Genomic DNA, 22,447 nt, shown 5'->3' on the forward strand with positions numbered 1-22,447 from the left:
ACAGAAACAAGCTCATAACCAAGATTAAATAGAATAAACTAGACTTAAAACTCAAGGCAACCTGATAACAATACAAGAATTTAACATCCTTTCAATGTACCTAAGAAATCACAAATATAACAATCAACTCAAAATGCTAGGTCACAGATCCCAGCCCCTGACACTAAGAGTGTGAGAGGCAGCCAAATAAGATCACAGTCTCTGTTTAATAGGTTAAATATTAAAGTTCAGGAAATGAACTCCTTAAGTTGGATCTGCAAACATATGTATCGTGGGATTCACTTAATTTTCACAGAACTTCAAAGATGCCTGGAAGGTTTTTACACAAATGAAGCATGCAGATGTTAACCTCGCAACCTGCTTCTAGCCTTAAAGTGTTTTCAGCCTGTTTGGTGTTGAAGCACGAGGTCACCACAATAACTATGAATAATAATTTTATTTGTATTTTGGTTGAGAAGGATGAATATCAGTATGTAGCAACACATTTATTGTATGTGCAATGAAAGGAAATGTGATAGACATTTTCTGTTGTTCCTTTAAATTTATCATATAAGTAACAACATCCAGGCTGTTCAGCTTTCAATGCTTTGTCACTGTGGTATTTTAATGTCTTATTTCATCAGTCTGAAACTTCCTCCTGCTCATGTTCAGTTCAAACAGTCTGTTCAGACAATATTCTAGCAATAGAAAAAGATCTTACAGAGAAATATCATTGCTGGAGAAACAGTCAGTGGAATAAAAGTGACACTAACAACATGCTGATCCCTCGACACAAGTTGGAGCGACTTAGACATTTAAGTATTAGATAATTAAAACGGCAGCTCGCAAACAACAATTAGAGCCTTCATAACTGAATACAGAATGTATAAATTATAAATTGCATTACCACAGGTAACAGGCAGTAATAACTACAAGTAACAAACACACATACATATACATACATATATATCTACACACACAAGTACATATATGTACATACATACGCACACTTTTTTTTTTTGGAATCCATACCAGCAATGGTAAGAGAACATACATTACAGAGAACACTAAAAACCATCATTAAGTATACTGTGACCAGACCAACTGTTTGTAGAGAAATTTAAATCTATGAATATTTTTGCATTGTTTCAATTGTAAACTCAGACTGTTCCAGATTTTCACACCACATACAGACACACAAAAACCTTTACGGGTTGTTCGAGTTCTGGGTAATTTGAATTCTCCAAAGCCTCTCACATTATAAACCTTTTCTCAAATTTCAAATCTAGTTTGTAAATTTGCCAGTAAAAGTTTAGTAAAAGCTTTATACAAAATTATGGATGTATTGTAATTAACCAGATTCTGGAATTTAAGTAACTTTGCCTGAAGAAAGAATTTGTGAGTATGATCTAGATAACCAGCCTTGTGAATAATACGCAGTGCTCGTTTCTGTACTGTGACTAATGGATTAGTTGTATTTTTATATGTATTTCCCCACACTTCCACACAATATGTAAGATATGGAAGAACCAGGGTACAGTACAGAGTACGAAGTGCATCTTTATCAAGGAATTGTTTCACTTTGTTCAAAACTGCGAGGCTTCTGGAAATTTTGGTTTTTATGTGTCTGACGTGGGGTTTCCATGAAATTTTATTATCAATTACGACTCCCAAAAATTTGTTTTCACTCACATTATCAATTGGTACACCTTCAATGATAATTGGTAATTCTATATTATATTTTAAATTACCAAAAAACATTGCTTTAGTTTTATTTATATTTAATGATAATTTATTTATGTCCATCCATTTTTTTATTAATTTTAGCTCCATGTTTACGGTCATTACAAGATCAGTATAATCATCGCTACTGAAAAATATGTTGGTGTCATCTGCGAACAGTATGAGTTTAAGTACTTGAGAAACATCAAAAATATCATTTATGTATACATTGAAAAGTGTTGGTACCAACACTGACCCTTGGGGAACACCACATGTAATACCAAGTTTCTCTGAATGGTAATGCCCTATGCTAACATATTGTTCCCGACCCGTTAGGTAACTTTTTAACCAGTTACCAGCTTTCCCTTGAATACCATATCTTTCCAATTTATCCAATAAAATTGAGCGATTGATTGTGTCGAAGGCCTTTTTGAGATCAACAAAAATACCAACTGCATATTTATTTTTATCCAGTGTATCAGCAATTTATTCTACTGCCTCAATTATCGCCACTGAAGTGGTTCTTTGCGTTCTGAAACCATACTGACCAACATTTATTATTTGATGTTTTTCAAGGAATTTTTCTAATCTTGAATTAAAAAGTTTTTCTAGAATTTTTGAGAATTGAGGCAGTAGAGAAATAGGCCTATAATTGGTAAAACTGTGTTTGTCATTACTTTTATATAGTGGTATTACTTTCACAATTTTTTGGAAAACAACCAGACTGAAATGATAAATTACAGATATATGTTAAGGGACTAGCAATATTCAGAATAACCTGTTTAACTACAGACATATTTATGTCATGATAATCCATTGAAGACTTACTTTTACATTTTAATGTGATATTTCTTACTTCTTGCTCATTTGTAGCTGAGAGGAACAGTGAAAAGGGATTTGATTTTATATTACTGATATTTTCATTTTTATGACACGGGATGTCCGCTGCTAGTTCAGGGCCAACATAAATGAAGAATTTATTGAACCTATCGACAATATTACTCATGTTGTGATTTTCACCATTTGCATCAGTAAAATATTCAGGATATGATGTTCCAGAAGATCCTTGTTTAATTAAGTTGTTTAACACATCCCAAGTTCCTTTTATATTGTTTTTATTTACATATAATCTTCTTCTATAATAAAGTTGTTTGCTCGTTCTTATAATATCAGTCAATTTATTTCTATATGCTTTATATCTCTGTTCCACTTCTTTTGTTTTTACTTTGATAAACTGTTTATACAGATTGTTTTTCTTTTTGCAAGCATTAATAATTCCTTTTGTGAGCCAAGGACTTTTAATCTTTTTTTTCTTTGTCATGTGTTCGTTTACAGGACAATGTTTATTGTACCACATAGTAAAAATATCTAGGAAATTATCATAAGCCTTGTCCACATCTGACTCTGCATACACCGAACTCCAATCTTGTTGTGCTAAATCGAAATTGAAGGCATGAATTGCTTCTTCATTTATTGTTCGCTTTGCTATCGTAATCTTGGTATCTATTTTTTTTAAATCACAGTCACACAAAGTAAAAACTGGTAAGTGGTCAGTTATATCACAGACAAGCAGGCCACTATTAATTTGGAAATCCATGACATTAGTAAAAATATTGTCAATAATAGTGGCGCTATGTGATGTTATTCTGCTTGGCTTTGTTATTGTTGGATATAGTGATAAGCTGTACATCGTGTCAGTAAAGTCGTCAATGGCTTTTAACCTTGTTGGATTTAGCAAATCAATATTAAAATCACCACAGATAAATAGTAATTTTTGGTTCACCGAAGCAAACGTTTTTTCTATCCATTCATTAAAAGTGTCAATACTTGAACTGGGTGTCCGATATATACAACTTATTATAACATTTCTCTTTTTTTCATTCATAATCTCAATAGTCAAACATTCCAAAATTCCATCAGTAGCCATAGACATAGTTGTTACAACATTATATTTTATAGAGTTATGAACATATATAGCAACCCCGCTGCCATGTCGTTTCCTGGTGTAATTGATACATTGGTGCCAGTTATACTTGTCCAGATCCTCCATGTTCCTCACTATCAGTACTTTTGCCTCTTCTGGTGTCCCGTTTAGCTTAATGAAAATCTTACAGTTTGTTACCCATGTATGTTGTATTTTAGCGTTGACATTAAAGACATGAATGGAAGAGCTTGTGAGTTTTGAGAGGTGATAAGCTAAAGTACTTTATAGTGAGCACTAAAGTACTGTGATGCCTTTCTTTCTTTTCATTCTTAAAACACAGCTTTGACACTTAGTACAACATATTCAGACATCTGTTTTCAGCTCCAATGAAACAATTCTTTAACACGATTCAGTCAGCTAAATCTGTTAAGTAATCTTATAGTAATAATGTAACAGTTGTGATGAACAAAAAACCCTTTTGTGTTATTTTTATTTTCCTCTCCTCTTTTCCCCATGTTTCTATTACAGTTTTTTCTGATTGCTTAAGCACATTTTTCGTAACTATTGGCTAATTTTGCAAAACTCTACACACAAATAAAAAAACCTGTCACCCAATAATCAAAACATTGTAGTTCTCTTGCAAAAGCGAACACAGCTAGATTAACTCTTCACACCTTTGTAAAAATGGTGTTTTCGTATCAAACAGTACACACAAGCCATCATCTACTAAGCACACAATGTGCCAACTGCACACTGATGGTATGAATACAAAACACATCTGGCTTTTGCTTTCTGTGTACAGATGTCAATTTGAGGTCACACCTTTGTCATAGTGTCATGTAAACATACAAGGATCCAAACGTCAAGTATTGCTGTTTATTCACACTCATCAAAACCAAGACAAAGTCAGAACACAAAATAGGAATTCCACAAATAAAAGGAAAAAAAAGACAATCAGCCTACATCATGTTGTCTTTCTGGGTCCGGCCACAAAATTTCGTCCACATCGCATGCGATATCCTCCAGTCCAAGGCACTGGGGAAAATATCTCCTTGAATGCCGTATCCAGGCCTGACATGATGCCTGGTCAATATCTCCACATGCCTCCTCCATTGCCTGTAAAAGGGCTACCTGTTGATGAGGATGACGGTCGTACACTTTCCAGTGCCAGGCAGAGAAGAACTCCTCGATGGGATTCAAGAATGGAGAGTATGGAGGGAGGTTGAGTGCCATGAAGGATGGGTGGTCTGTAAACCAGTTGCGGACCAAAGCAACCCTATGGAAACTAACATTGTCCCATATGATGACATATCGGGTCTGCTCTGGTCTCTGAACAGTGAGCATGTCATGCAAGGTGTCCAGGAATGCAATAATGTGTGCAGTGTTGTATGGGCCTATGGTTGCATGATGGTGAACAACACCATTTTGGCTTATAGCTGCACACATGGTTATGTTACCACCACGTTGTCCTGGGACATTGATGATGGCACGGTGTCCAATAATGTTCCTGCCACGTCTCCTGGTTTTACTGAGGTTAAAACCGGCCTCATCTACAAAAAGTAGCTCATGTCCCATTGCATCTGCTTCTAGTTCCATCACTCTCTGGACAAGACAAAACAAATGCAACACATCAGGCCCATGCACAGCACTACAGTATGCACTTCCAAATTCAGAACCAATGACACTAGCTTACCTGCACATAGTTATATCGCAGTTGCTTTACACGTTCTGTGTTTCTCTCGAAAGGAACTCTGTAAATTTGCTTCATTCTTATTCTGTGGCGCGCAAGTACACGACTTAGTGTAGAAATGCTTGCACTGTGTATATTTTGAAAGATGGTGTCATCATCCATTATGCGCTGCTGTATTTCACGCAGTCTTATTGCATTATTGGCAATCACCATGTTCACTATATGGGTCTCTTGCTCTGGAGTGAACATTCTGCCTCTGCCCCCAACATCTGGACGTCTAGCAATTCTGTAAAGTAACAATTTCAGTATTTTTGCATGTATGGTACTGTTGTGTTTCTCATTAGAGTATGGCAGTGCTACAAAGTACTTACCGATTCTCATTTCGAAATGTCCTAATGATGCTTGCTACAGTGTAGCGGCTCAGTTTAGGCTGAACACGTTGGCCAGCTTCCCTCAGGGTCATCCCATGGTTGATGACATGGTCCACTATTGTAGCTCTGGTGTCATCAGTTATTCTGTTTCTTACTCTTCTTACCCTTCCTCTTTCCCCTCCTCGTCCTCTTCTTGCTCCTCCACGTCCGCTTCCTCCGACTTCTTCACCTCCACGTCCTCTTCCTCCAACCTCTTCACCTCCACGTCCTCTCCCTCGGCCTCCTCTGATTCTCACTCTTCTCACTCTTACTGCTCCTTCCATTGTACTCCACATAGACAGCTTACCTGTGGCCTGTTTATAGTGCTTAGGCTGATTGCAAAGTGGACTAATTATCTAAAACAGTTTTCACATGTGAAAGTGTGCCAGACAGTTGGCAAATTAGTGTTAATGATAGCCATACATGTGTATACTTTTGCTAGGAGTGTGTTGGAAATTTGGTAATTGAGTGTTGTGCAGTGAATTGTGCCTACAGTTTTGCAAAGTGTGTGTTACAAAATTGCAAACTGAGTGCAAAGCAGTTTTTGTGCTTTTACTTTTGCAAACTCAGTGAGTGGTTTTGCTATAAGTCTGAATAATTTTAGAAATTGTGCTACAGGAATCACAGTTAGGGTTTAAGCATTCAGTAAAAACTGTAACTGGTGGTATATATGTGTATACACACACACACACACACACACACACACACACACACATATATATATTTATATATATATATTAGGGGTGCAACGATACACAAAATTCACGGTTTGGTTCGATACTTTGGTGTCACGGTTCGATTTTTTCGATACAAAAAAAATGTTCATGCCTTTTTAATTTGTCATATATATATATATATTATATATATATATGACAAATATATATATTATATATATATATTTGTCATATATATTTTAACTCAAAAGTACAATTTTTATATTTAATGTTGCTGAAACAACAAAGTAAAAATCCATCTGATCAAGAAATCGAGATTTCTGTAGATCAAAAAACCAGCAGGAAGAAGCACAGCAGAAACGGAAAGACCCACAATCAGTCCAACAGGTCCTCCTGCAGGTGAGAAACAGGTGTGAGGTGTCAGCTGTCAGGTAGGTGATGAGTGAAGAACAGAACAGAATCCATTTCCTCTTCAAACTGCTGTCAGACATTATCTACTGCACTCTGATCACATCACTCAGACCAGCTGCTTCCTACAAAGTCTCATCAACAACATCTTTAGAAACAAACATCAACAACCAGGAAGCAGCTTCACCTCTGATCACACACACACTCAACTCTACTCACTCACCTGGAGGATCAACAGCACTCAGGTTGATGATGCTGATAGAGGTGTTCTTAATGATGGTGGCTGTGAACTCTGTGGATTTCCATGATCGTGTTTTTCTCATTATGACACGACACTCGTATGTTCCAGTGTCATTACTCGTCACATCCTTCACAATCAAAGACACGTCTCCATCCTTCATCCATCTGTCCAGCAGATCCACCCGGTTCATAAAAGATGGATGCTGCTTTTCAAGTACAGACCCCTCATCTCTGTACAAAAGGACATACTCATCCAAGTCAGCTCTTCTCCACTCCACAACTATGATGTTGTTGTCCGGAGCTCGACATTGCAGTGTGACGTCCAGTCCAGCCTTAACTGTGATGTTTTTCTGGTCTGAAAGAGGAACCAACAAAGAGCAGAGAGGTTAAAGGTCAAACATACAACTGTTCACTTTTACAGCAGCCGATTAGGGTGAGCAACAGTTGTTTTTTTTGTCTTACCTTTCAATCATTTATAATAATTTAGAGGACTATTAGACAGTTTAAGCAGTGAGTAGATATCATTTCAATTTTTTATAAACCAAACAATCAATGAAAAATCAGTCGGCAAATGAAAATGATCAGCAGTTACAGCCTGATGTGGGACCACCTCCTTCGAGTCCAGCAGTAACACGACACACGCACCCTTAAAAATGTCATCATTAAAGTTTCCTGCAGAAGTTAAGGATACTTTGTCCTTATCACAAACTGGAATTTTGCATCATAAACATGAATCAAAGACACTGTAGTGATCTGGATTAAAAATGCTCAAACATTTCAAAAGACAGAAATCCCATCAGTGTTAATTTCGCCTGCTGAAATATTCACCAGATAATGTGGATGCGTTTCCTAAATCAGCAAAATGCAGGTAAACTCTGGTTGAGCTGCTCGGTGGAATCAGAAGAAAGATAGTTGCTTGTGATTTATGTCACAGAAACATATTTATTTTAACTTTATTAAAACATTTGTAATTATAATTCGCATTGTTATCTGAAGATAATGTCAACACCTATGCATTCACATGAACTGGAAATAGCAGATTAAATATTGCACGATAAACAAATGTAAATAAGTCAACCATTTGATGTAAAAGCCAGTTAATCTGAAACACAATTAATGACAGCTTAGGTAGAAAGTGGACTTGCAACCTAGACAACAGGGAAAAGATGCAGGACTTTGGGTGCGCTCACTACAGATGAAGAATTTTTGAAGTGACTCTGGGATAAGAATTTAAAATAGGCCAACTGCAAGATCTCATATTCCCTGTTAAATGAGGCAGTTGTTTGTTTAATTTCCTGACTTATTGCCATGTGTTTAGATGATTAAAATATGCTAAAATATAGTGTCCAAATTTTTTTTCTTTCTTTTTATACTTTCTTATTTTAACAAACAAATTATAGTTAAAACTGACCATTACAGTTTTTTACAGCCGCTAGGACACATTTCTCAATAGTTAGGTCACTTTTGCAAAACTCTTCACACAATCCTCCTAACTGACCTTCAGCTTGGTGTGGCACCCCTGTGAGGGAATGACCACATTAATGTTATTTTGTGTAAAACACTCATGTAACGGGACATTTTTCATTGCTATATGTATTTATTTTCAGTTCTTTAAGAGGATAGAAAATCCATGTAATAGGGATTCATTTTATGTTAGAAAGCAGTGAGGGCGGAACTTTGGTGCTTGCTCCGGGGTTTGGGGGTGCAGTAAGTGGAACCCACCTTCCGCTGCTTCCTCAGACACGTTCTGGAGGAAAGCAGAGACGCATCGTGTCTTCCTTACTCCGCTCTTCACCTGCTTTTACAGGTCGGTAAATGGTGCTCGCACCGAAAATGTTGTTTATTGTTACCATGGTTACCCACGTTAACGTGAATGAGAGAGTTAAGGCGGTCCGCCCGAGTTAATTACATGTAAACGCGGGAGAAAACCCGAGGCGTGTCCCGTGCGACCGCACCGCGAGCCCGCTCGTTAGGTGGAGCGCTCGTGAAGCAGAGTCAGTGCGCTCCTATGCTCGGTGCAAACGTGTTGTAATGCTCCAAGCGAATCAGTTCTGTGAGATGTGAATGTTAATAGTTATGTTGAAAGTGACTGAGTAGATTAGCTAGTGTAACACAAGCACTCTGAGCAACTCTGTGTAGCTAACAGAGGCATTCACGGGTTAATTAAACAAGCTGTGTTTCATGATGCACTAAATAGTGATTTTGCCAGTAAATTACTGGAGGGAACAAATGTAATGTATTTACCAATGCTGTTATTGAATATAACTGTTTAGCCAGTAAGACACTGCAGAAGACAATGTGATGTGTTTATTGATATGATAAAAGAATGTAGTTGTTATGGAAAGAAGTGTGAACTTAAGAAACTGAACCAGTTAAAAGAGTATATTTCACTGATGTTGTGAAATAAGTAAAGGTAATTGATGTGAATGAGGAACCAGCTGAACAGTATATTGAAAGCTCATGTTTAGTGTTTTATAGCATTTATTTGTGTGAAATAAATCAGACTCAGACACGTTCTGGAGGAAAGCAGAGACGCATCGTGTCTTCCTTACTCCGCTCTTCACCTGCTTTTACAGGTAACATATTGTCATCGTGGTCTTCATCTTTGGGACCCATAACAAATCTTGGGGGCTCGTCCGGGATCGGCGCCACCTTGTGGTCGGGGCTGATCCATAAATGACATCTGGGACCAGGACGCGAGCTGATGCTGGCTGAGCGAGCTGAGAGTTGGAGCCGAGACTGATCCATCGTCGTGCTGAGTGGCCCATTGAGAGGGACAGCAAGGAGTTGCAGCCATGGCCGAGGGAGGGAGGAAGAGCCTAGTGTGGGACATTAGGAGAAGCCTACTCACCCTGTCAATGGGAGAACTCTACAAGATCGCTAAGAAGGTGGGTCCAGCGGACCCGGGTCAGCCAGAGCTCGACGCAACAGACCAGGAGGGCTGCTTTGACCACATCAGTTCTTTCATGTACAGTAAGCCACTGCTTGAGGCAGAAGATGGTGGGATGGTGGACTTGTTAATGTTAAAGGACTTCATTGATGATGTGATTGAAAATCGACAAGTATGTGATGATAGTGTGTACGCAGATTCACCTGTTACACAGACACTTACACAAACTCTGCAACCAGCTCACCCCTCAAGTGGCATGGGTGATAGTCCTACGCAACCTGTTCCGGTGACCACGATAGCTAACATGGTTAACCGGCCGCCAGTTGCAGGTACAACTAGTCTTACTGGCCTAGCTAGCTCTATCTCTGATATCACTAACACTGAGCTGCAGGAGATGTTAAATAACTATGAGGCGCTTGGTAAAAAACTGAGACAAAGTGTAATGGTCCCCACTGAACAGTCACCTCGACAGCCAACAGGTTTGCTAGTTCAAGCTAACCTAACACAGAGCGACCCATTTCAACCCAACCCACCCGGGCAGTCACGGGCCCAGCCCACTCGTGAGGGGATGATCTCTCTGAGAGACCTCTCTTATCTCCAGAGAAGAGAATTTAGAGTACAAGGGGGTCAAGTTGGTGACCATTCATCCGACATTAGCTACAACAACATTTGCAAACAGATGGATGAGGGGATTAGAGAAGGCTTCCCTGACGCAGAGATAGTTCGTGGAGTGCTCAGGATAATAAAGCCTGGAACTTTTAAAGATATGCTAATCAATAAAGACGATTTGACTGTACTTGAACTGAAGGGGTTCCTCCAGGCCCACCTGAGAGAGAAAAATAGTACAGAACTCTTTCAGGAATTAATGTGTGCCAGACAAGACGAGAGTGAGACACCACAGCAGTTTCTCTACCGGGTGATAGGGTTGAAGCAGCGGGTCCTCTTCACCTCCAAAATGTCTGATGCAGGCATAAAGTACAGTCCAGCTACTGTTCAGGATGTTTTCTTGCACTCAGTCTACCAGGGGCTTGGGTATAAGCACAGTGACATTAGGCGAGAGTTAAAACCTCTGTTGTCAAGCGGAGAGGTGAGTGATGAAACAATTTTGCGCCACATAATGAGAATCACTAGCGAGGAAAGTGAGAGGCAAAAGAGAATAGGCTCGTCCCGTCGACAGAACACAACTAACGCACATAGTGCTCAGTCTGAGCTCAACACCATCCAGGAATGTAGTAAGCAAGACCGACCAGTTGACATAACTAAGACTGACCCGATTAAAGAACTCACAGCTAAAGTTAATGAGCTCGCTGGGCTGGTGGAGGCAATGAGACAACAGACTCTAGCACGAGCCTCAGACCTAGCGAACCCATACTCACAAAACAGGTCAAGAAACAGAAAAGACAAAACCTTTGGGTGTCCAAACTGTGTTGAACAGAACCGTCCAGATTGTTGCCATTGCTTCATCTGTGGGGAAGAGGGTCACAGGGCGGTTGGCTGCTTAAAAAAATCTAAGAACCAGGGAAACGTGAACCGGTCTCTGCAGCGGGGCGCCCAGTGACCGAGTCCAAAAGAGAGCCCCACAGTGAGCGCTTAAGGGAGGTGAGGACCCAACCTAGCCTTAACAGTAGCAAACCCAGTCTCCCCTCACCAGTCACATCAGGAGTTAACCGGCAGCAGGGTGAGGCACTCGCTACGTCTGGTGTTATGACACCCCACACTAAACGTGGGGCAGTTGCTAAGCTAATCGGTAAGAAAGCTCTCATACAGTGTAATTTGAATGGCTTAGCAGTGAAAGCACTACTTGACACAGGTGCTCAAGTTAGCATCATAAGTCGAGATTGGAAAGACAGATACTTGCCTGACTTAGTCATGCGACCTCTGTCAGAGATCATCGAGGAAATTGATGAGTTGAAAGTGTGCGCAGTCAATGGGGAAACCATACCATTTGATGGCTGGGTACCCATCATGATCAACTTACCGGGGGGTGAAGACCCCAGCCTCTCCGTCAGTACTCCGGTCCTCGTCAGTACTTTGCCAATGGACAAACCATTGATCGGTTTCAATGTCTTGGAACAGATCATTGAGGGGCAACCAGAGCGGTTGATACCTACTCTTGTTACCTTGCTGTGCAATGCCATCTGTCTTCCCCCTGAGAAAGCTGAGGTGGTCGTAAGCTTCATCCAGACGGCAGAGCCAAACATGAAGCAAGGGCGCTTGAGAACAGGTGAAAGGGATGTGATTATCCCTGCTGGACAGGTCACCTGGGTAAAGTGCCGGGTTCCATCATTCATGAATCCACCTGATTGTTTGGTGCTGTTTGAGGCTGATGAGGGTAATCAGGCCCTAGAGCAGTTGGATGTTTGGACGGGGTTAGTTGAAATACAGAATCCAGCTAAGCCGTACGTCGCCATTGCACTGAGTAACGACACCAAACATGATATCACCTTGACGAGGAAGACTGCCCTGGGCACCCTACAGCCGGTTGAACGTATTGTGGAGGCCGAGGCCCCAAACGAGTCCCAACCTACCGTAACAGTTCGCGAGGTAACGGTGGAGCCAGCTGAACCTCTCCCAACGTCATGGCATCCGCCAGTGAACCTTGAACATTTGGAGGAGGAACAAAAAGAGATTGTGGAGAGAATGTTGTTCGACGAGTGCAGGGCCTTTGCGAGGGATGGGAATGATATTGGTTGTAATCCTGATCTGAAAATGGTGATAAACCTAAAGGATGACATACCAGTGCAGAGAGCATATACTTCCATACCTAAGCCGCTGCTACGGGAGGTTAAAGAGTACGTGCAAGACCTCCTGGTGAAGGGATGGATAGTAAGATCCAAGTCCTCTTATGCTGCTCCCATCGTGTGTGTACGGAAGAAAGACGGTTCACTCCGTCTTTGCATAGACTACCGTCTATTGAACCAGAAAACTGTTCCGGACCGACACCCACTACCTCGGATACGTGACCTGCTTGACACCTTAGGGGGATACTCCTGGTTCAGCATCCTTGATCAAGGCAAGGCTTACCACCAGGGGTTTGTGGATGAAGGCTCCCGCCATCTCACCGCCTTCACCACACCCTGGGGCCTATACGAATGGGTGAGAATCCCGTTTGGGCTCACTAATGCACCCGCCGCCTTCCAGAGAAGTATGGAAGAGATCTTAGGTTCGCTGAGGGATGACTGTTGCGTACCATACCTTGACGACATCCTCTGTTACTCACAGTCTTTTGAAGCCCATGTCGAGGTGGTCCGCAAAGTTCTTCAGGTCCTACAGGTCCACGGTGTGAAGCTGCGGCCTGAGAAGTGTGAGCTTTTTAAAGCAGAAGTTCGTTACGTGGGGCGCTTAGTTAGCGCTGAGGGCGTCAGGATTGACCCAAAGGATCTGGAGGCTGTCTTGGCCCTGAAGACCAAGTCACCGCAGACGGTGGGTGATCTGAGGCGGGTCCTGGGCTTCCTTAGCTACTATCGCTCTTTCATACAGAACTTTTCGAGGATAGCTCAGCCACTGTACGAGCTACTCCAGAGCAAGTCTTCAGAACGGCCCACTCGTAGCCATCAGAGTAAAACCAAAGGGCCTCAAATGCCATCAAGGGCGCCCATAGACTGGACTCCTGAGCATCAGAGGGTACTGGAACAACTGGTCGACATGCTAGTCCATCCTCCAGTGCTAGCATATCCAGACTTTGACCAACCCTTTGTTTTGCACACTGATGCATCCGAGCAGGGACTGGGCGCTGTACTCTACCAACAGCATGGCGGGAAGTTGCGCGCCATTGGCTATGGGTCACGAACCCTGTCGCCTGCTGAACGGAACTACCACCTGCACAGTGGCAAGTTGGAGTTCCTGGCTCTTAAATGGGCGGTGTGTGAAAAGTTCAGAGATTATCTGTTCTATGCACCACACTTCACCATTTACACAGACAATAACCCGCTTACGTATATCATGAGCACAGCTAAGCTGAACGCAGTTGGTCATCGATGGGTTGGGGAATTGTCTGATTTCCGATTTAGCATCAAATACAGGCCAGGAAAAACAAACATAGATGCCGACACGCTGTCCCGCGTTCCTCTGGATGTGAACAACCTTGCGTCAGTGTGCACCGAAGAGTTGTCACATGAGGTGGTGAGAGCGGCTTGGGAGGGAGCAAGAGTAGCCCAGCAGAAAGAAGTTGCGTGGGCGGCTGTCCTTTTAGCTTCCTCCCAGGATGCCATGCTGCAGCCAGGCGCGGCTCTCCAGGAAGTCAAACCTGATGACCTGATGCAGGCACAAAGGGATGACCCCACGATGAAGGAGGTCATCAGACTTAAAGAGTCTAATGTCAGACTCAGTGAGAGTATCAGGAGGTCGTTAGAAGGATCTGCTTGTAAACTCCTCCGCGAGTGGGACCGATTACACCTCGAAAGTGGAATCTTGTACAGACGAACACCCGAACGGAAACAACTAGTCCTACCTCTCCTGTACCAGCCTATGGTCTTGAAACATCTTCATGACCAGATGGGTCATGTCGGTACTGAGAGGGTCCTTCATCTCGCACGAGAGAGGTTCTATTGGCCTCACATGAAGAGGTGCATAGAGGACTACGTCACTAAGAAATGCTGTTGCATTAAACAAAAGAAACCCACAGTTCATGTGCGTGCACCCATGGGCAACCTGAAGTCCAACTCACCACTTGAACTTGTCTGTATAGACTACCTACATCTTGAGAAAAGCAAAGGCGGGTATGAATACATTTTGGTGGTGGTCGACCACTTTACACGGTTCGCTCAGGCCTACCCGACCAAGAACAAATCCGGGCGGACTGCAGCCGAGCGGATCTACAATGATTTTATACCTCGCTTCGGGTTCCCCAACAAACTCCATCACGATCAGGGGCGAGAGTTCGAAAATGAGCTCTTCCGAACTCTTGGGCAGCTCTCAGGGGTTGGTCATTCTCGGACATCCCCATACCACCCCCAGGGTAATCCTGCAGAACGATTCAACCGCACCTTGCTGCAGATGTTGCGTACCCTGACAGACAAAGAAAAGGAAACATGGAAAGATCATCTCCCACAGGTTGTACACGCATATAACTGTACTCGTCATGAGTCCACTGGTTATTCCCCACATTTCTTGCTTTTTGGCTGTCACCCCCGCCTTCCGGTCGATCTGCTGTTCGGCCTGGTTGAGGAAACTGAACCAGTGTCGCACGGGGGGTATGCTGAAAAGTGGCGTAAGAGAATGACAGAGGCCTATCAGGTTGCCACCAAAAATAGCCTTTCAGCTAGTGCTAAGGGGAAGTCGTACTATGATCGGAAGGTGAGGGGAGTGGTACTGAAACCAGGGGACAGAGTGTTGGTGAGGAACTTAGGCGAGCGGGGTGGACCTGGCAAATTACGCTCCTACTGGGAGAACAGGATATATGTGGTCAAGGAACAGGCTTCGGATAACCCAGTGTATGTCGTCCATCCAGAGGGTAATGACCAGGGAAGGACTCGGACCCTGCACCGGAACTTGCTCCTCTTGGTCAATGATTTGCCAGTAGAGTTCCCACCACAACCAACTAAACTAACCTTAAGATCGACTCACAAACAGACCAATGCTCGAGTGAGGGGTAAAGACAGTGAAGGACGGATAGAAAATGCTGAGACCTCTGATTCAGATGATGACCCGGGTAGTGGCTACTGGCTGAGGGTACCACCAATCCAGGCTGAGTTCAGAACAACCGTCCCTTCCGGGAAACAGGCTGTCAGCCAGGACAGATTGGGACCGGGTAGGCAGACGCAGGCTCAGTTTGAAGGAGGATCTGTTCTGAGCCCGAGAGATCTTGAAGAGCCAGGACGAAGGACACCTGTGATAGATGCCGAGGACATTGTTGAGAATCTGTCAGAGGTGGCTGGAGCCCACGAAGGAGGTCCATTAGGAAGAGGGGGTCCCATGGCACCTGAGAATGGAGATGAAGTTGAGACTCACCAGTGTGACCGCGAGGGGAGTAACAGTTCGGCAGCCCTTAGCTTGCCTCAGTCAGAAGTGGAACCTGAGTTACCTCGACATGAGTGCTGTGATGAGCAGGTAGGAGACTCTCAGTCTAGCTCACCTGCCCCACTGAGGCGATCCACCCGACAGAGGCGTCCAGGCCAAATGCTCACCTATTCATCTCTAGGTCATCCAACATACCAGTCACGGCCCACTGTAAACATGGTAGATACTTACCTCGTGCCTTCGGCCACCCTGTGGCCCCCACAACCAAGCCTATCTTCGTTCCAAGGCCCACCGGTCGTCCAGGTCCCATATATCTCTCTTCTCTACCCCATATGTAGTTATTAGGAAGAAGCCCTAAACTATGGTGGTTGCTTAATCCTAGAGAACCAAACATTCCTAAGTGCTTGAAGTTTTAATTTAAGGGTTTGATTATTCACTGTCCGAGATTTGACGAGAATACAGAGATTGGGAGTGTAAATTTGTTTCAAGTGTCAGGAGCCACTTTTGTTGTAGGGGAGTGTGTGGCACCCCTGTGAGGGAATGACCACATTAATGTTATTTTGTGTAAAACACTCATGTAACGGGACATTTTTCATTGCTATATGTATTTATTTTCAGTTCTTTAAGAGGATAGAAAATCCATGTAATAGGGATTCATTTTATGTTAGAAAGCAGTGAGGGCGGAACTTTGGTGCTTGCTCCGGGGTTTGGGGGTGCAGTAAGTGGAACCCACCTTCCGCTGCTTCCTCAGACACGTTCTGGAGGAAAGCAGAGACGCATCGTGTCTTCCTTACTCCGCTCTTCACCTGCTTTTACAGGTCGGTAAATGGTGCTCGCACCGAAAATGTTGTTTATTGTTACCATGGTTACCCACGTTAACGTGAATGAGAGAGTTAAGGCGGTCCGCCCGAGTTAATTACATGTAAACGCGGGAGAAAACCCGAGGCGTGTCCCGTGCGACCGCACCGCGAGCCCGCTCGTTAGGTGGAGCGCTCGTGAAGCAGAGTCAGTGCGCTCCTATGCTCGGTGCAAACGTGTTGTAATGCTCCAAGCGAATCAGTTCTGTGAGATGTGAATGTTAATAGTTATGTTGAAAGTGACTGAGTAGATTAGCTAGTGTAACACAAGCACTCTGAGCAACTCTGTGTAGCTAACAGAGGCATTCACGGGTTAATTAAACAAGCTGTGTTTCATGATGCACTAAATAGTGATTTTGCCAGTAAATTACTGGAGGGAACAAATGTAATGTATTTACCAATGCTGTTATTGAATATAACTGTTTAGCCAGTAAGACACTGCAGAAGACAATGTGATGTGTTTATTGATATGATAAAAGAATGTAGTTGTTATGGAAAGAAGTGTGAACTTAAGAAACTGAACCAGTTAAAAGAGTATATTTCACTGATGTTGTGAAATAAGTAAAGGTAATTGATGTGAATGAGGAACCAGCTGAACAGTATATTGAAAGCTCATGTTTAGTGTTTTATAGCATTTATTTGTGTGAAATAAATCAGACTCAGACACGTTCTGGAGGAAAGCAGAGACGCATCGTGTCTTCCTTACTCCGCTCTTCACCTGCTTTTACAGGTAACATATTGTCATCGTGGTCTTCATCTTTGGGACCCATAACATTGGCAAAGCAGTTCATTTCACATTCAAAATGCACTACAACTACCAAAACACTTTATTCAGGTCTCAAATAAACTCATTCTTCCAGAACACTAGCAAAGGTTGACAGCCGACAAACACACTTTGTCACCCACAAAACAATGACCTAAAAAACACTAACAACATGTAGCATTACACAGTGTTTTCCTGTGTAAAACAAGGACACATCGCTGTTCATAATTTCAATATATGTTACTGGAATGAATCAGACATCATGCAGAATTCGTTAATATTTGTTTATGTATTTTTATTTTTTTGCACTAAGTAATCCCAAAATACAAGAATTTGTATACACACCATCCACTGATACACATACAATAGTAATGCTAATCTACTCGGTCTCCTCCATTTGGCCACAGGTTCTCATCCACATCACATCTTATGTCATCTAGGCCAATACACCTAGGAAAGAATCTTCTGGCATGCCTGATCCATCCCTGGCAATCTTCTGCTGATATCTCCAGGCATCCAGCATTCATTGCATCCAGGAGGGACATTTGATCATGTGGATGATGGTCGTAAACCTTCCACCGCCATGAGGAAAAGAATTCCTCTATGGGGTTGAGGAAAGGAGAGTAAGGTGGGAGGAAAAGAGACTCCATTCTGGGATGGGCTGCAAACCACTCGGTGACTGCACGGGAGTGATGAAATGCCACATTGTCCCATACAATTATAAATGTTGGCTGCTTCCTTCTCTCCGCATCCCTTTCCTCACCTAGCACAACCCTTCCATAGAGATCATGCAGGAACGCAAGGAGCCGTTCAGTGTTGTATGGCCCAATTAGTGGTCTGTGTAACAGCAGTCCATCAGTGGATATTGCTGCGCACATTGTGATGTTGGCACCGATCTGGCCCGGGACAGTCACTGTGGCTCTCTTCCCAATCACATTCCTCCCTCGTCGCCGTGCTTTGGCCAAGTTGAAACCTGCCTCATCCACAAAGATGAAAATGTGGTGCGTTTGCCTGCCTTCAATCTCCATGACTCTCTAACATAAATCCAAAAGGCAACATAAACTGTTACAGTAATAAATGTGTAAAAAATTGTCTTTGTGTGTGTTTGGTTTTGTTCAAAAACAGATCTGTATTTTATTGTGATCTTACCTGGACATACTGGTTCCTGAGTTGCTTGACATGTTCAGAGTTCCTCTCAAAAGGCACAGTGTACAACTGTTTCATCCTGACCTGATGTTTTTTCAGGACTCTAGAAATTGTTGTTATGCTTACACTGTGAATATTTGTGAAAGTAACGTTGTCTGCCAAGACTCTGTGTCTAATTTCAGTGGGTTTTATCCCATTGTTTCTGATGACCATATCAACAATGGCAGTTTCCTGCACATTAGTGAACATCCATCTTCTCCCTCCTGTGTGAGGTAACCGTTGAGTCCTAAGCAGAAATGCAACAACAATTACACAAAAGCTTATTTACATCTGAAATATGCAAATGCCCCTGCAGAATACAAGTTACCTGTTGGTTTGCCGGAAAAGTCTAACAATAGATGCCACTGTAGAGCGTTGCAGATTGGGTGCACTCTCTGACCAGCCTCTCTCATTGAGTGACCATGATTTACTACATGATCAATTACAGTAGCTCTGATCTCATCTGAGACTACAGCTCTTGATCTTCCACTTATTCTTCTTCCACCACGCATACGTATTCCTCGCCCCCTCCCAGCCACTCTTCTTCCTCTTTCAGCCACTTCTCCATTTCTGGCTGGGTCCATGTTTACATCACAAAACAAACCTATTCAACAGTTGTCGCCTTTTGTAATGAAATTGAAGGAGTAACACCTGTGTAGATGTTCATCTACAATGAGAATCAGCTGTGGCTGGTTAAACTGCATTTTTAGATTTAAAATATGTTTCAATAAAATATTGCTGTTGAATTTTGCTGTCTTATTCAGTATTTCAGTTATTCAGTATGTTATTGTTTTGACCATAAGTTTAACAGTTTTGAAAACAGTATGTAAGTAGATGCAAAATGTCCTGTACGTACAAAGATTTTTGGCAGTTGTTGTGTGTAAATGACCTCATTAATATTTGGTAAAGTGTTTTGTAAACTTATGAGTGGCTATTATATTGTTGGGGTGAATGCTTTTATTTTGAAAGTCACAGAGCGACAAGGTGCCGTAAATCAAGTGGCGTAAACCATATGGCGGAAGCGCGAGTTTTAATGCACAGAGAGAAGGTGTGCTCTATGGTTAATGGACGGGAATGGGAAAAAAGAACGGCTATTAAGGTGCAACACTGAGTTGAAAGCAGTTTCTTAGCACCTGGTTAATGAGGGAACAAGGTTTGTAACAAGGTTTGACCTGTAGATATGTATTTTGTTGTTTTACGGAGCATATGGCTGCTGACCGCTACTAAGCATAAAGGCTAAGTTTTCACCCACTAGAGGGTGCTAACGTACCTCGTCATGTTTAGGCAGCGATGTAACGATTTCCCTGTTATATGCAATAATTTACAAGTTTTAGTGTTATTTGTTATGTAAGGTAAGGAGAATTAATTTGTGATTAATGAATAAGTCAAAAGGTTAAAGGTAACACACTGTTTGATTTACTAATAGTCTTTTATTCTGTATGTTGTAGCTCTTACGGTGTGTTCACATACACGGCTGTTTAATAAAAGGATTGTGAACCATCAGTTTGAGAGACCATCTTTTCTATGCTACATTGTGTCTGAGTGAGAAAATACTTCATGAAATTTGAGAGATGTAGTCATTGAATGCATTTTGTGCCAAAACAATGATAACTGATCCTCAGTTTAGCCCACATAGACTTCTGTTGTGCTCACTGTGTGAGGAGTTTTGCAAAAGTGACCTAAGTATTGAGAAATGTGTCCTAGCATCTGTAAAAAACTGTAATGCCAGCAGCTAGCTCTAGTGGTGTGTGATAATACATAAATTGGTATCGATCTGATACCAAGTAAATACGGGCCAGTATCGTCGATACTGATACCAATACTTTTCAATAAATAAGGTGGAATCCTCATTGAATTGCTAAATCGCAATTAATTTTCATGACCTTAAGTGTTTTTTGTGATTTTTTTTCCTTTTCTATTATTAATTACTTAAAACCCAGGACATGATTAGGAGGAGTAATGTAAGGAAACAATTGTCCCCATCAGCATCTGCATTGTCAGTTCCTACGCCAGCTCGGCCTGTCGTTTTAGAAAGCTTTTTACCCGTCTCACTATCAGAAAAAATAGTTAATGCAACAAAAGCATCCTCCTGTTCACTCGACATTTTACCCGCATCGTTATTCAAAAATGTCTTCCACTCTATTGGTCCCTGTGTGCTCACCATAGTTAACACCTCACTGGGATCTGGTAAAGTCCCTGCTTATTTTAAAACTGCTGTTATACACCCCCTGTTAAAAAAGCCTATGCTGGACCCATCTCTCACTAGTAATTACAGACCAATCTCAAAAATACCGTTAATTGCTAAGATATTAGAGAAGGTTGTGGCTAAGCAGCTTACATCAGTTTTAGACAAACATAATATCTATTTCAGTCTGGCTTTCGTAGAGCTCATTCTACTGAAACAGCCCTTCTTAGAGTTTCCAATGACATTCTGATGCAAAACGATGCAGTAAAGTGTTCTGTACTCCTAATGTTGGACCTCACGTCAGCCTTTGACACCATTGACCATTATATTTTGCTTGAATGGCTGAAATACTGGGTTGGTGTATCTGGGTCTGCCTTAGAGTGGTTCTCCTCATATCTCTATGAACGATACTTTTCTGTGGCGGTTTCTAGGTCATCTTCCATGTCCCTGTCCTATGGTGTGCCACAAGGTTCTGTGCTGGGGCCCTTATTGTTTTTAATATATCTACTTCCTCTCCAGCATATTTTGAGCCCCTTTGAGGACATTTGCTACTACTGCTATGCAGACAACATCCAGCTATATATATCTTTTAAACCTGAAGATGTTTCTAAGCTGCAGATTCTAAATGTGTATGTGCTTGTATGTGCTCCAGACAGACATGTACCTAACATAATGAATGCTCTTGGTCCTCTTTCAACATTTGTGAAATCATCTATCAGGAACCTAGGGGTAACCTTTGATTCTGCTCTTACCCTGGATGTCTACGTCAAATCTCTGGTTCGGTCCTGCTTCTATCATTTAAGAAACATTTCTAAATTGAGCCCCATACTATCTCATACTGAACTGGAGATTGTTATTCATGCATTCATTTCATCACGATTGGACTACTGTAATTCACTGTAAACAGTGAATTACAGCGGGTGGCTGTAGCTCAGGTGGCAGAGCAGGTCAGCCACTAATCAGAAGGTCGGTGGTTCGATCCCAGGCTGCACCCTGGCTGCATGCCAAATATCCTTGGGCAAGATACTAACCCCATGTTTGCCTACCGGTGGCGCCTGTGTCCGGCAGCCTCGCCTCTGTCAGTGCGCCCCAGGGCAGCTGTGGCTACAATGTAGCTTGCTATCGCCAGTGTGTGAATGTGTGTGTGAATGGGTGAATGACTGAATGTAGTGTAAAGCGCTTTGGGGTCCTATGGACTAGAAAAGAGCTATACAAATGCAGGCCATTTACCATTTACATGTCTAAACAAAAACTCCCTGGAGCGTCTGCAGATTGTCCAAAATGCTGCAGCAAGGCTTCTGACAAAAACATTGAAATACTCTCATGTAACACCATTGCTTATACAGCTGCACTTGCTCCCCGTTGAATTCAGAGTCCATTTTAAGATTCTGGTTCTGACATTTAAAGCTCTTCAAGAACAAGCACCAGCGTACATCATTGAACTTTTACAGCCCTATGCCCCTAGTAGGTCCCTGAGGTCTTGTGATCAGGGCCTACTTGTTATTCAGTATACAAGACTGAAAACCAAGGGTGATAGAGCTTTTGCTACTGTGGCCGCCATA

General features: G+C 42.3%; 1 long non-coding RNA gene across 1 annotated transcript; it reads right to left on the reverse strand.

Annotated features, from left to right (window-relative positions):
• Positions 1-17,526: 17,526 nt before the first annotated feature.
• Positions 17,527-18,860, reverse strand: LOC145421884 (uncharacterized). Its single transcript, XR_013903263.1, has 2 exons — positions 18,665-18,860; positions 17,527-18,549 (listed from the first exon to the last, which is right to left on the reverse strand). It is a non-coding gene; the product is annotated as an uncharacterized LOC145421884 (long non-coding RNA).
• Between the last annotated feature and the right edge of the window lie 3,587 nt (positions 18,861-22,447).

Source organism: Astatotilapia calliptera, chromosome 3 (assembly GCF_964374335.1).
Source record: "Astatotilapia calliptera chromosome 3, fAstCal68.1, whole genome shotgun sequence".
In the NCBI taxonomy this organism is placed as follows: domain Eukaryota; kingdom Metazoa; phylum Chordata; class Actinopteri; order Cichliformes; family Cichlidae; genus Astatotilapia; species Astatotilapia calliptera.